This window comes from Arachis ipaensis, chromosome B2 (assembly GCF_059453495.1).
Source record: "Arachis ipaensis isolate K30076 ecotype BB chromosome B2, ASM5945349v1, whole genome shotgun sequence".
NCBI classification, from domain to species: domain Eukaryota; kingdom Viridiplantae; phylum Streptophyta; class Magnoliopsida; order Fabales; family Fabaceae; genus Arachis; species Arachis ipaensis.
In genome coordinates, this window is record NC_142437.1 from 39,108,416 (window position 1) to 39,123,731 (window position 15,316).

At 38.8% G+C, this 15,316-nt stretch overlaps 2 non-coding genes across 2 annotated transcripts; both read left to right on the forward strand.

Annotated features, from left to right (window-relative positions):
- Positions 1 to 5,435: 5,435 nt before the first annotated feature.
- On the forward strand, positions 5,436 to 5,543 carry LOC148573663 (small nucleolar RNA R71). The gene has a single exon (XR_015906812.1). It is a non-coding gene; the product is annotated as a small nucleolar RNA R71 (small nucleolar RNA).
- A 5,976-nt stretch (positions 5,544 to 11,519) lies between these two features.
- LOC148573664 (small nucleolar RNA R71) lies at positions 11,520 to 11,623 on the forward strand. Its single transcript, XR_015906447.1, has one exon. It is a non-coding gene; the product is annotated as a small nucleolar RNA R71 (small nucleolar RNA).
- The last annotated feature ends 3,693 nt before the right edge of the window (positions 11,624 to 15,316 follow it).

Sequence of the window (15,316 nt, forward strand, 5' to 3'; positions counted from 1 at the left end):
TAAGCATGGCCGAATGTCCAACCTCCAAGGTCTAGGGACTAGACGTCCAAAGATCTCTCCCAACACAATAGCAAAAGGTCCTATTTATAGAAAACTAGTAGCCTAGGGTTACAGAAATAGGTAATTAATGCAGAAATCTTCTTCCGGGCCCACTTGGTGTGTGCTTGGGCTGAGCATTGAATCTTTCATGTGTAGAGACTTTTCTTGGAGTTAAACACCAGCTTTTGTGCCAGTTTGGGCGTTTAACTCCAGCTTTTGTGCCAGTTTCGGCGTTAAATGCCAGAATTCTTGAGCTGATTTGGAACGCCTGTTTGGGCCATCAAATCTCAGAAAAAGTATGAACTATTATATATTGCTGGAAAGCCCAGAATGTCTACTTTCCAACGCAATTGAGAGCGCTCCAATTGGGCTTCTTTAGCTCCAGAAAATCTACTTCGAATGCAGGGAGGTCAGAATCCAACAGCATCTGCAATCCTTTTTCAGCCTCTGAATCAGATTTTTGCTCAGGTCCCTCAATTTCAGCCAGAAAATACCTGAAATCACAGAAAAACACACAAACTCATAGTAAAGTCCAGAAAAGAGATTTTTATTTAAAAACTAATAAAAATATAATAAAAACTAATTAAAATATACTAAAAACATACTAAAAATAATGGCAAAAAGCGTATAAATTATCCGCTCATCACAACACCAAACTTAAATTGTTGCTTGTCCCCAAGCAACTGAAAATTAAATAGGATAAAAAGAAGAGAATAGACAATGAATTCCAAAAACATCTATGAAGATCAGTATTAATTAGATGAGCGGGGCTTTTAGCTTTTTGCTTCTGAACAGTTTTGGCATCTCACTTTATCCTTTGAAGTTCAGAATGATTGGCATCTATAGGAACTTAGAATTCAGATAGTGTTATTGATTCTCCTAGTTAAGTATGTTGATTCTTGAACACAGCTACTTTATGAGTCTTGGCCGTGACCCTAAGCATTTTGTTTTCCAGTATTACCACCGGATACATAAATGCCACAGACACATAATTGGGTGAACCTTTTCAGATTGTGACTCAGCTTTGCTAGAGTCCCCAATTAGAGGTGTCCAGAGCTCTTAAGCACACTCTTTTTGCTTTTGGACCACGACTTTAACCGCTCAGTCTCACGTTTTCACATGACACCTTCACACCACAAGCACATGGTTAGGGACAGCTTGATTTAGCCACTTAGGCCAGAATTTTATTCCTGTGGGCCCTCCTATCCACTGATGCTCAAAGCCTTGGATCCTTTTTATCACCCTTGCCTTTTGGTTTAAAGGGGTATTGGCTTTCTCTGCTTGCTTTTCTCTTTCTTTCTTTTTCTTTTCTCTTTTTTTTCGCCTCTTTTTTTCCTTCTGCAAGATTTTCACTGCTTTTTCTTGCTTCAAGAATCAATTTTATGATTTTTCAGATCATTAGATAACATTTCTCCTTTTCCCATCATTCTTTCAAGAGCCAATAATTTTAACATTCATAAACAATCAAATTTAAAAATATGCACTGTTCAAGCATTCATTCAGAAAAACAACAGTATTGCCACCACATCAAAATAATTAAACTGTTTTAAAATTTGAAATTCATGCACTTCTTTTTCTTTTTCAATTAAAAATATTTTTCATTTAAGAAAGGTGATGGATTCATTTACATAGCTTCAAGTCATAGACACTAAGACACTAATGATCATGTAATAAAGACACAAACATAAATAAACATAAGGCATAATTTTCGAAAAACAGAAAATAAAGAACAAGGAAATTAAAGAACGGGTCCACCTTAGTGATGGCGGCTTGTTCTTCCTCTTGAAGATCTTATGGAGTGCTTGAGCTCCTCAATGTCTCTTCCTTGCCTTTATTGCTCTTCTCTCATGGTTCTTTGGTCTTCTCTAATTTCATGGAGGAGGATGGAAAGCTCTTGGTGCTCCATCCTTAGTTGTCCCATGTTGGAACTTAATTCTCCTAGGGAGGTGTTGATTTTCTCCCAATAGTTTTGTGGAGGAAAATGCATCCCTTGAGGCATCTCAGGGATTTCATGATGAGGAGTTTCCTCATGCTCTTGTCCATGAGTGGGATCTCTTGTTTGCTCCATCATTTTCTTAGTGATGGGCTTGTCCTCATCAATAAGGATGTCTTCGTCTATGATAATTCTAGCTGAATTGCAGATGTGACAAATGAGATGAGGGAAGGCTAACCTTGCCACAGTAGAGGACTTGTCCGCCACCTTGTAGAGTTCTTGGGATATAACCTCATGAACTTCTACTTCCTCTCTAATCATGATGCAATGAATCATGATAGTCCGGTCTATAGTAACTTCAGACCGGTTGCTAGTGGGAATGATTGAGCGTTGGATGAACTCCAACCATCCCCTAGCCACAGGCTTGAGGTCATGCCTTTTTAGTCGAACTGGCTTCCCTCTTGAATCTCTCTTCCATTGAGCGCCCTCTTCACAGATGTCCATAAGGACTTGGTCCAACCTTTGATCAAAGTTGACCCTTCTAGTGTATGGGTGTGCATCTCCTTGCATCATGGGCAAGTTGAATGCCAACCTTACATTTTTCGGACTAAAGTCTAAGTATTTTCCTCGGACCATTGTAAGCCAATTCTTGGGGTCCGGGTTCACACTTTGATCATGGTTCTTGGTCATCCATCCATTGGCATAGAACTCTTGAACCATTAAGATTCTGACTTGTTGAATGGGGTTGGTGAGAACTTCCCAACCTTTTCTTCGAATCTCATGTCGAATCTCCGGATATTCACCCTTTTTGAGCTTGAAAGGGACCTCGGGGATCACTTTCTTCTTGGCCACAACTTCATAGAAGTGGTCTTGATGCACCCTTGAGAGGAATCTCTCCATCTCCCATGACTCGGAGGTGGAAGCTTTTGCCTTTCCTTTCCTCTTTCTAGAGGATTCTCCAGCCTTTGGTGCCATTAATGGTTATGGAAAAACAAAAAAGCTTTAGCTTTTACCACACCAAACTTAGAAGGTTGCTCATCCTCGAGCAAAAGAAGAAAGAAGGGAGTAGAAGAAGAAGAAATAGAGGAGATAGAGAGGGGCTTAGTGTTTCGGCCAAGAAGGAGAAGTAGTGTGTATGTTGTGTGAAAATGAAGGAGTGAAGATGGGTTTATATAGGAGTGGAGAGGGGGGTATAGTTCGGCCATTATGGGTGGGTTTGGGTGGGAAAGTGGTTTGAATTTGAATGGTGAGGTAGGTGGGGTTTTATGAATGATGGATGTGAGTGATGAAGAGAATGGTGGGATTTGATAGGTGAGGGATTTTGGGGAAGAGGTATTGAGGTGATTGGTGAATGGGTGAAGAAGAGAGAGAGAGGTGGGGTAGGTGGAGATCCTGTGGGGTCCACAGATCCTGAGGTGTCAAGGATTTCTCATCCCTGCACCATGTGGCGTGCAAAATGCCCCTTGCTGCTAATCCTGGCGTTTAACGCCAGCTTCTTGCCCATTCCTGGTGTTAAACGCCAGTCTGGTGCCCATTTCTGGCGTTAAACGCCCAGAATGGTGCCAGACTGGGCATTTAACGCCCATTCTGCTACCCTTACTGGCGTTTAAATGCCAGTAAGTTTCTCCTCCAGGGTGTTCTATTTTTCATTCTATTTTTTCTTCTGTTTTTAATTTTTCAATTGTTTTTGTGACTTCACATGATCATCAACCTACAGAAAACATAAAATAACAAAAGAAAATAGAAATTTAACATAGATAAGTAAAAATTTGGTTGCCTCCCAACAAGCGCTTCTTTAATGTCAATAGCTTGACAGTGGCTCTCAAAGAGCCTCACAGATGTTCAGAGCAATGTTGGAACCTCCCAACACCAAAATTAGAGTTTGATTGTGGGGCTCTGTTTGACTTTGTATTGAGAGAAGCTCTTCATGCTTCCTCTCCATGGTTACAGAGGGATATCCTTGAGCTTTAAACACAAGGGAGTCTTCATTCACTTGAATGATCAATTCTCCTCTGTCAACATCAATCACAGCTTTTGCTGTGGCTAGGAAGGGTCTGCCAAGGATGATAGATTCATCTATACACTTCCCAATCTCTAGGATTATGAAGTCAGTAGGCATGTAGTGGCCTTCAACCTTTACCAAGACATCCTCTACAAGTCTATAAGCCTGTTTCTTTGAATTGTCTGCCATCTCTAGTGAGATTCTAGCAGCTTGTACCTCAATGATCCCTAGCTTCTCCATTATAGAGAGAGGCATAAGGTTTATACTTGACCCCAGGTCACATAGAGCCTTCTCAAAGGTCATGATGACTATGGTACAAGGGATTGAGAATTTTCCAGGGTCTTGTCTCTTCAGAGGTAATTTCTGCCTAGTCAAGTCATCCAGTTCTTTGATGAGCAATGGAGGTTCATCCTCCCAAGTCTCATTACCAAACAACCTGGCATTTAGCTTCATGATTGCTCCAAGGAACTTAGCAACTTGCTCTTCACTAACATCTTCATCCTCTTCAGAGGAAGAATACTCATCAGAGCTCATGAATGGCAGAAGTAAATTCAATGGAATCTCCATGGTCTCTGTGTGAGCCTCAGATTCTCATGGTTCCTTATCAGGGAACTCCATGGAGGCCAGTGGACGTCCATTGAGGTCTTCCTCAGTGGAGATCACTGCCTCTTCCTCCTCTCCAGGTTCGGCCGTGTGGGTTGTGGTTATGGCCTTGCACTCTCTTTTTGGATTTTCTTCTGTATTGCTCGGGAGAGTACTAGGATGGAGTTCAGTAATTTTCTTACTCAGCTGACCCACTTGTGCCTCCAAATTTCTAATGGAGGACCTTGTTTCAGTCATGAAACTTTGAGTGGTTTTGATTAGATCAGAGATTATAGTTGCTAAGTCAGAGTGGCTCTGCTTAGAATTTTCTATCTGTTGCTGAGAAGATGGTGGAAAAGGTTTGCCATTGCTAAATCTATTTCTTCCACCATTACTATTGTTGAAACCTTATTGAGGTCTCTGTTGGTCCTTCCATGAGAGATTTGGATTATTTCTCTATGAAGGATTATAGGTGTTTCCATAGGGTTCTCCCATGTAATTCACCTCTTCCATTGTTGGGTTCTCAGGATCATAAGCTTCTTCCTCAGAGGAAGCTTCCTTAGTACTGCCTGTTGCTGCTTGCATTCCAGACAGACTCTGAGAAATCATATTGACTTGTTGGGTCAATATTTTATTCTGAGCCAATATGGCATTCAGATTATCAATCTCAAGAACTCCCTTCTTCTGAGTTGTCCCATTATTCACAGGATTCCTTTCAGAAGTGTACATGAATTGGTTATTTGCAACCATTTCAATGAGTTTCTGAGCTTCTGTAGGCGTCTTCTTCAAATGAAGAGATCCTCCAGCAGAGCTATCCAATGACATCTTGGATAGTTCAGACAGACCATCATAGAAAATACCTATGATGCTCCATTCAGAAAGCATGTCAGAAGGACATCTTCTGATCAATTGCTTGTATCTTTCCCATGCTTCATAGAGGGATTCTCCTTCCTTCTGTATGAAGGTTTGGACTTTCACTCTAAGCTTGCTCAATTTTTGAGGTGGAAAGAACTTTGCCAAGAAGGCATTAACTAGCTTTTCCCAAGAGTTCAGGCTTTCTTTGGGTTATGAATCCAACCATGTCCTAGCTCTGTCTCTTACAGCAAAAGGAAAAAGCATAAGTCTGTAGACTTTAGGGTCAACCCCATTGGTCTTGACAGTGTCATAGATTTGTAAGAATTCAGCTAAGGACTGATGAGGATCTTCCAAGGGAAGTCCATGAAACTTGCAATTATGTTGCATTAGAGAAACTAATTGAGACTTAAGCTCAAAGTTATTTGCTCCAATGGCAGGGATTGAGATGCTTCTCCCATAGTAGTCGGGAGTAGGTGCAGTAAAGTCACCAAGCACCTTCCTTGCATTGTTGGCATTGTTGTTTTCGGCTGCCATGGTTTCTTCTTACTTGAAAAGCTCTGTTAGGCCCTCTAGAGAGAATTGTGCTTTAGCTTCTCTTATCTTTCTCTTCAAGGTCCTTTCAGGTTCAGGATCAGCTTGAACAAGTATGCCTTTATCTTTGTTCCTGCTCATATGAAAGAGAAGAGAACAAGAAAGTAGAGAATCCTCTATGTCACAGTATAGAGATTCCTTGAGGTGTCAGAGGAAAAGAAGAATAGAAGGAGAAGGTAGATAGAAGAGAATTCGAACTTATCAAGAAGGATAGAGTTCGAATTGCACCTTGAAGAGGAGTGTTAGTCCCTTAAATAGAAGGATGTGAGAAGAGGAGAAGAATTTTCAAAATTAAATTAAAACGATTTTGAAATAATTAAAAGAAATTTGAAAATTTGATTGAGATTTTCAAAAATTACAATTAGGAAAGAAATTAAGTGATTTTTGAAAAGATTTTGAAATTAGAAATTAAAAAGATATGATTGAGAGTTAATTTTGAAAAAGATGTGATTGAGAAGATATGATTGAAAAGATATGATTGAAAATCAATTTTAAAAAAAAGAAAGTTTTAAAATTAAAGTTGATTACTTGACTTACAAGAAATTAAAAGATATGATTCTTAAAATTTAAAATTTGATCCTTTCTTAGTAGGCAAGTAACAACTTGAAAATTTTGAAGTAAATCATTAATAGTAGCAAGGATTTTTGAAAATAAAAAAATGGAAAGAAATTGATTTTGAAAAGATATGATTGAAAAGATATGATTTGAAAAAGATTTGATTTTGAAAAATTATGAAAATTTGAAAAAGATTTGAATTAAAAACAAAATCTTCCCTCTAGTGTCCTTCTGGCGTTAAACGCCCAGAATGGTATCCATTCTGGCGTTTAACGCCCAAAATGCCACCCTTTTGGGCGTTAAACGCCCAGCCAGGTACCCTGGCTGGTGTTTAAACGCCAGTTTTCCTTCTTCACTGGGCATTTTGAACGCCCAGCTTTTTCTATTTGATTCCTCTGCTGAATGTTCTGAATCTTCAATTCTCTGTATTATTGACTTGAAAAGATATAGTTTTGGAAATTTTTTTGAATTTTTCAAGGATGAGAAACAATCAAAATACAACTAATCTTAGGAAACTCAAATCAAACAAACAATGCATGCAGGACACCAAACTTAAAAATTTTCATATAAGAGACACTAACAAATTGAGAATGCATATGAGAAACAAAAAAAATACACAAAACAAGAGAATTTAAAGATTAGAGCAATGAAATCATCAAGAACAACTTGAAGATCAATGAAGAACATATTGCATATTTTCAAAAAATGCAAGAAGAATGCAATTGACACTAAACTTAAAAATTGACACTAGACTCAAACAAGAAACATAAAATATTTTTTATTTTTATGATTTTAAAAAAAATTTGTAATTTTTCAAAAATTATATGGAAAAGAAAATAAAGAGATTCAAAACTTTTAATAAGAATTCCAGGAATTATGCAATGTTAGTCTAAAGCTTTAGGCTAAAAAGATTAGACATGGCTGGCCAAGCTTCAGCAGGACATTACATTCAGCAGCTAAATTGATGAGAATCAATCAGCTTTTGTGATGATAAGAACATTACCTTGAAACTCTAGAATTCATTCTTAAAAATTCTGAAAAATAAAAAGAAAAGTACCTAATCTAAGCAACAAGATGAACCGTCAGTTGTCCAAACTCGAACAATCCCTGGCAACGGCGCCAAAAACTTGGTGCATGAAATTGTGATCATCAAAAATGGTGCCAAAGAACTTGGAGCTCTTAAACGTGAATCACACTTTGTCATAATTCCGCACAACTAACCAGCAAGTGCACTGGGTCGTCCAAGTAATACCTTACGTGAGTAAGGGTCGATCCCACGGAGACTGTCGGCTTGAAGCAAGCTATGGTCACCTTGTAAATCTCAGTCAGGCGAATTCAGATGGTGATGGAGAATTGATAATTAAAAGATAAATAAAACATAAAATAAAGATAGAGATACTTATGTAATTCTTTGGTTGGAATTTCAGATAAGCGTATGAAGATGCTTTGTTCCTCCTGAACCTCTGCTTTCCTATTGCCTTCTTCCAATCATTCATACTCCTTTCCATGGCAAGCTTTATGTTGGGCATCACCGTTGTCAATGGCTACTTCCCGTCCTCTCAGTTAAAACGTTCCAAATGCACTGTCACCGCACGGCTAATCATCTGTCGGTTCTTGATCATGCTGGAATAGGATCCATTGATCCTTTTGCGTCTTTCACACGCCCAACAATCGCGAGTTTGAAGCTCGTCACAGTCATCCCTTTCCAGATCCTACTCAGAATACCACAGACAAGGTTTAGACATTTCAAATCTCAGGAATGGCCGCCAATAATTCTCGCCTATACCACGAAGGTTCCAATCTCATATTAGAAGCCCAAGAGATACACATTCAAGCTTGTTTGCATGTAGAACGGAAGTGGTTGTCAGTCATGCGTTCATAGGTGAGAATGGTGATGAGTGTCACGTAATCATCACATTCATCATGTTCTTGGGTGCGAATGAATATCTTGGAGAAGAAATAGACTTGAGTTGAATAGAAAAACAATAGTACTTGTATTAATTCATGAAGAACAGCAGAGCTCCACACCTTAATCTATGGTATGTAGAAACTCCACCGTTGAAAATACAAAAGTGATAATGGTGTAAGCATGGCCGAATGGCCAGCCTTCAAGGTCTATGGACTAGACGTCCAAAGATCTCTCCCAACACAATAGCAAAAGGTCCTATTTATAGAAAAATAGTAGCCTAGGGTTACAGAAATAGGTAATTAATGCAGAAATCTTCTTTCGGACCCACTTGGTGTGTGCTTGGGCTGAGCATTGAAGCTTTCATGTGTAGAGACTTTTCTTGGAGTTAAACGCCATCTTTTGTGCCAGTTCTGGCGTTAAACGCCAGAATTCTTGAGCTGACTTGGAACGCCTGTTTGGGCCATCAAATCTCGGAAAAAGTATGGACTATTATATATTACTAGAAATCCCAGGATGTCTACTTTCCAAAGCAATTGAGAGCGCGCCAATTGGGCTTCTGTAGCTCCAGAAAATCCACTTCGAATGCACGGAGGTCAGAATCCAACAGCATCTGCAGTCCTTTTTCAGCCTCTGAATCAGATTTTTGCTCAGGTCCCTCAATTTCAGCCAGAAAATACCTGAAATCACAAAAAAATACACAAACTCATAGTAAAGTCCAGAAGAGTGATTTTTATTTAAAAACTAATAAAAATATAATAAAAACCAATTAAAATATACTAAAAACATACTAAAAACAATGCCAAAAAGCGTATAAATTATCCGCTCATTAGTCCACAGATCCTGAGGTGTCAAGGACTTCTCATCCATGCACCATTTTGGCGTGTAAACACCCCTTTGACTGCCAATCCTAGCGTTAAACGCCAGGTTGCTGCCCATTTCTGGCGTTTAACGCCAGCTTTTCTTCCCTTTCTGGCATTAAATGCCAACTTTTATTCCTTTTCTGGCATTTAAACGCCAGCTTTGTGCCCCTTTCTAGCGTTAAACGCCAGTCTGGTGCCCTTTTCTGGCATTAAACGGCAGCTTTGTGCTTCTTTCTGGCGTTAAACGCCAGTCTGGTGCCCTTTTCTGGTGTTAAACGCCCAGAATGGTGCCAGACTAGGCGTTTAACGCCCATTCTGCTACCCTTACTGGCGTTTGAACGCCAGTAAGATCGTCCTCCAGGGTGTGCTATTTTTAATGTTATTTTTTATTCTATTTTTGCTTTTTCTGTTATTTTTGTGACTTCACATGATCATCAACCTAAAGAATATATAAAATAGCAATGGAAAATAGATAAATATAATTAAATAAAATTGGGTCGCCTCCCAACAAGCGCTTTTTTAATGTCAATAGCTTGGCAGTGGGCTCTCATGGAGCCTCACATATACTCAAAGCATGATGATGGCCTCCCAACACCACACTTAGAGTTTGAATGTGGGGGCTATGTTTGACTCTGCATTGAGAGAAGCTTGTCATGCTTCTTCTCCATGTGTGTAGTAGGAGATCCTTGAGCCTTAAACACAAGGTAGTCCTTATTCACTTGAAGGACTAACTCTCCTCTGTCAACATCAGTCACAGCTTTTGCTGTGGCTAGAAAGAGTCTGCCAAGGATGATGGATTCATCCATACTCTTCCCAGTGTCCAGGATTATGAATTCAGCAGGGATGTAAACGTCTTCAACCTTTACCAAGACATCGTCTACAAGTCCATAAGCCTATATTCTTGAATTGTCTGCCATCTCTAGTGAGATTCTTGCAGCCTGCACTTCAAGGATCCCTAGCTTCTCCATTACAGAGAGGGGCATGAGGTTTATACTTGATTCTAGGTCACACAGAGCTTTCTCAAAGGTCATGGTTCCTATGGTGCAAGGTATTAAAAATTTTTCGGGATCCGGTTTCTTTTTGGGTAATTTTTGCCTAACCAAGGTATTCAGTTCATTGATGAGCAATGGAGGTTCATCCTCCCAAGTCTCATTACCAAATAACTTGGCATTTAACTTCATGATTTCTCCAAGGTACTTAACAACTTGCTCTTCGGTAATATCTTCATCCTCTTCAGAGGAAGAATACTCATCAGAGCTTATGAATGGCAGAAGTAAGTTCAGTGGAATCTCTATGGTCTCTATATGAGCCTCAGATTCCTTTGGTTCCTCATTAGGGAACTCCTTGGAGGCCAGTGGATGTCCATTGAGGTCTTCCTTACTGGAAATCACTGCCTCTTCCTCCTCTCCAGGTTCGGCCGTGTGGGGTATGTTGATGTCCTTACACTCTCTTTTTGGATTCTCTTCTGTATTGCTTGAGAGAGTACTAGGAGGGAGTTCAGTAACTCTTTTACTCAGCTGACCCACTTGTGCCTCCAAATTTCTAATAGAGGACCTTGCTTCAGTCATAAAACTTAGTATGGTCTTAGATAGATCAGAGATTATGGTTGCTAAGCTAGAGAGACTCTGCTCAGAATTCTCTGTCTGTTGCTGAGAAGATGATGGAAAAGGCTTGCTATTGCCGAACCGTGTTCTCCCACAATTATTATTATTGAAGCTTTGATTAGGCTTCTGTTGATCCTTCCATGAGAGGTTAGGATGATTCCTCCATGTAGGATTGTAAGTGTTTCCATAGGAATCTCCCATGTAATTCACTTCTGCCATTCCAAGATTCTCAGGATCATAAGCTTCTTCTTCAGAGGAAGCTTCCTTAGTACTGCCTGTTGCAGGTTGCATTCCAGCCAGACTCTGAGAAATCATATTGACTTACTGAGTCAATATTTTCTTCTGAGCCAATATGGCATTCAGAGTGTCAATCTTAAGAATTCCTTTCTTCTAAGTTGTCCCATTATTCACAGGATTCCTTTCAGAAGTGTACATGAATTGGTTATTTGCGACCATTTCAATGAGTTTCTGGGCTTCTTCAAGCGTCTTCTTCAGATGAAGAGATCCACCAGCAGAGTTATCCAATGACATCTTGGACAGTTCAGATAGACCATCATAGAATATGCATATGATGCTCCATTCTGAAAGCATGCCAGAAGGACACCTTCTGATCAATTGCTTGTATCTTTCCCAAGCTTCATAGAGGGATTCGCCTTCCTTCTGTCTGAAGGTCTGGACTTTCACTCTAAGCTTACTCAATTTTTGAGGTGGAAAGAACTTTGCCAAGAAGGCATTGACCAGCTTTTCCCAAGAGTTCAGGCTATCCTTAGGTTGTGAGTCCAACCATGTTCTAGCTCTGTCTCTTACAGCAAAAGGGAAAAGCATAAGTTTGTAGACCTCAAGGTCAACCCCATGGGTCTTAACAGTGTCACAGATTTGCAAGAATTCAGCTAAAAATTGATGAGGATCTTCCAATGGAAGTTCATGATACTTGCAATTCTGCTGCATTAGAGAAACTAATTGAGGCTTAAGCTCAAAGTTGTTTGCTCCAATTGCAGGAATTGAGATGCTTCTTCCACAGAAGTCAGAAGAGGGTGCAATGAAGTCACCAAGCATCTTCCTTGCATCTCCACCATTGTTGTTGGGTTCGGCCATGTCTTCTTCTTTTTTGAAGAATTCTGTCAGGTTCTCTCCAAAGTATTGTGCTTTAGCTTCTCTTAGCTTCCTCTTTAGAGTCCTTTCAGGTTCCAGATCAGCTTCAACAAGAATGTTCTTATCCTTGCTCCTGCTTATATGAAAGAGAAGAGAACAAGAAAGTATGAAATCCTCTATGTCACAGTATAGAGATTCCTTGAAGTGTCAAAGGAAAAGAAGAATAGAAGAATGAGGTAGAGAGGGGAATTCGAACTTATAGAAAGGGAGTGAGTCCGAATTTCTAAATGAGGGGGAGTGTTAGTCCTTAAATAGAAAAAGGTGAGGAGGGAGAAGAATTTTTGAAAACAAATTTTTAAATAAAATTATAATTTCAAATTAATTAAAAAGAATTTTGAAAAAGTGGTGATGGTTTTTTCGAAAATCAAAATTGAGAAAGTGGTTAGGTGAGTTTGAAAAAGATATGATTGAAATAGAAAACTTTTAAAATCAAACAAAAAGTCAAGCAGTTGATTTTAGGAGATTTGAAAATCAATTTTTAAAAGATAAGAAGTTAGAGAAGATTTTGAAATTGATTTTGAAAAAGATATGATTGAAATTTATTTTGAAAAAGATATGATTGAGAAGATATGATTGAAAAATAATTTTAAAAGATTTTATTTTGAAAATTAAAGTTGATTACTTGACTAACAAGAAACTAAAAGATATGATTTTAAAATTTTAAAAAAAATTCAACCTTTCTTAATAGGCAAGTAACAACTTGAGATTTTGAATCAATCACATTAAATGTTAGCATTGATTTTGAAAAATTATGAAGATTTGAAAAAGATTTGAATTAAAAACTAACTTACCTCTCTTGTGTTGTTCTGGTGTTAAATACCCAGAATGGTATACATTCTGGCGTTTAACGCCCAAAATACTACCCTTTTGGGCGTTTAACGCCCAGCCACCTAGCTAGCATTTAAACGCCAGTTTTCCTTCCTCACTGGGCGTTTTGAACGCCCAGCTTTTTCTCTTTAATTCCTCTGTTGTATGTTCTGAGTCTTCAATTCTTTGTATTATTGACTTGAAAAGACATAATTTTGAAAATTTTTTTGAATTTTTTTTTATTGATGGGAAAGAAAAACAACAGAATGAAGCTAAACATGGAAAATCAAGATCAAAACAAATAACGCATGCAAGACACCAAACTTAGAAGTTTGTATACTAGGGAGAATAACAATTTGGAAATGCATATGAAAAACAATAAAAGACACCAAACAGGAGAGTTTAAAGATCAGAACGAAGAAAATCATCAAGAACAACTTGAAGATCAACAAAGAACATAATGCATAAAATTTCGAAAAATGCAAGAAAAAGAAAAACATGCAATTGACACCAAACTTAAAATCTGACACTAGATTCAAACAAGAAACACAAATTATTTTTTATTTTTTCATGGTTTTATTAAATTTTTTTCGAAAATAAAATAAAATAAAATTACCTAATCTGAGCAACAAGATGAACCGTCAGTTGTCCAAACTCGAACAATCCCCGGCAACGGCGCCAAAAACTTGGTACACGAAATCGTGATCGCACACTTTTCACACAACTCCATGCAGCTGACCAACAAGTGCATTGGGTCGTCCAAGTAATACCTTACGTGAGTAAGGGTCGATCCCACGGAGATTGTCGGCTTGAAGCAAGCTATGGTCATCCTTGTAAATCTCAGACAGGCGAATTCAAATAGTTTTGAGGTTTTGATGATTAAGATATAATTAAAACATAAAATAAAATAGAAATACTTATGTACTTCATTGGTGGGATTTCAGATAAGCGTATGGAGATGCTTATTACTTCTGAACCTCTGCTTTCCTATTGCTTTCATTCAACCATGCGTATTCCCTTCCATGGCAAGCTGTATATTGGGGGGATCACCGTTGTCAATGGCTACCGTCCGTCCTCTCAGTGAAAATGGTCCAAATGCGCTGTCACCGCACGGCTAATCATCTGTCGGTTCTCACTCATGTTGGAATAAGATCCATTGATCCTTTTGCGTCTGTCACTACGCCCAACACTCGCGAGTTTGAAGCTCGTCACAGTCATCCCATCCCAGATCCTACTCAGAATACTACAGACAAGGTTTAGACTTTCTGGATCTCAAGAATGCTGCCAATTGATTCTAGCTTATACCACGAAGACTCTGATTTCACGGAATGGAAGGTTCTGTTGTCAGGAGAAGCAACCATGCGTCGTGAATCAGGAGGCTTAGAGATATGCATTCAAGCTTGTTTCATGTAGAACAGAAGTGGTTGTCAAGCACGCGTTCATAAGTGAGAATGGTGATGAGTGTCACATAATCATCACATTCATCATGTTCTTGTGTGCGAATGAATATCTTAGAACAAGAATAAGCTTGAATTGAATAGAAAAACAGTAGTAATTGTATTAATTCATGAAGAACAGCAGAGCTCCACACCTTAATCTATGGGGTGTAGAAACTCCACCGTTGAAAATACATAAGTGACAATGGTGTTCATTGGCTTCGGCCCCAGAGAGGAAACCAGAATAACCAAGATGAAAATACAATAGTAAAAGGTCCTATTTATATTGAACTAGTAACCTAGGGTTTACAGAAACAAGTAAATTATGCAGAAATCCACTTCCCAGCCCACTTGGTGTGTGCATGGGCTGAGCATTGAAGCTTTCAAATGTAGAAACTTTTCTTGGAGTTAAACACCAACTCTGGTGCCAGTTTGGGCGTTTAACTCCAGCTTTTATGCCAGTTCTGGCGTTAAACGCCAGAATAGAGTAGAAAGTTGGCGTTTAAACGCCAGTTTGCATTATCAAAACTCGGGTAAAGTATGAACTATTATATATTGCTGGAAAGCTCAAGATCTCTACTTTTCAACGCAATTGAGAGCGCGCCAATTGGGCTTCTGTAGCTCGAGAAAATCCATCTCGAGTGCAGCAGGGTCAGAATCGAACAGCATCTGCAGTCTTTTTTCAGCCTCTGAATCATATTTTTGCTCAGGCCCCTCAATTTCAGCCAGAAAATACCTAAAATCACAAAAAAATATACAAACTCATAGTAAAGTCCAGAAATGTAAATTTTGCATAAAAACTAATAAAAATATACTAAAAACTAACTAAAATATACTAAAAACTATGTAAAAACAGTGCCAAAAAGCGTATAAATTATCCGCTCATCAGTAGCTTTAAGAGTAAGTCTGCCCTTGTGTTTCATTCTTCAGGAATGTGTTGAATGGTTACTCGCTCGAACTTGGCCGCCAGTTCTTTTGCCTTTGCTAGGTA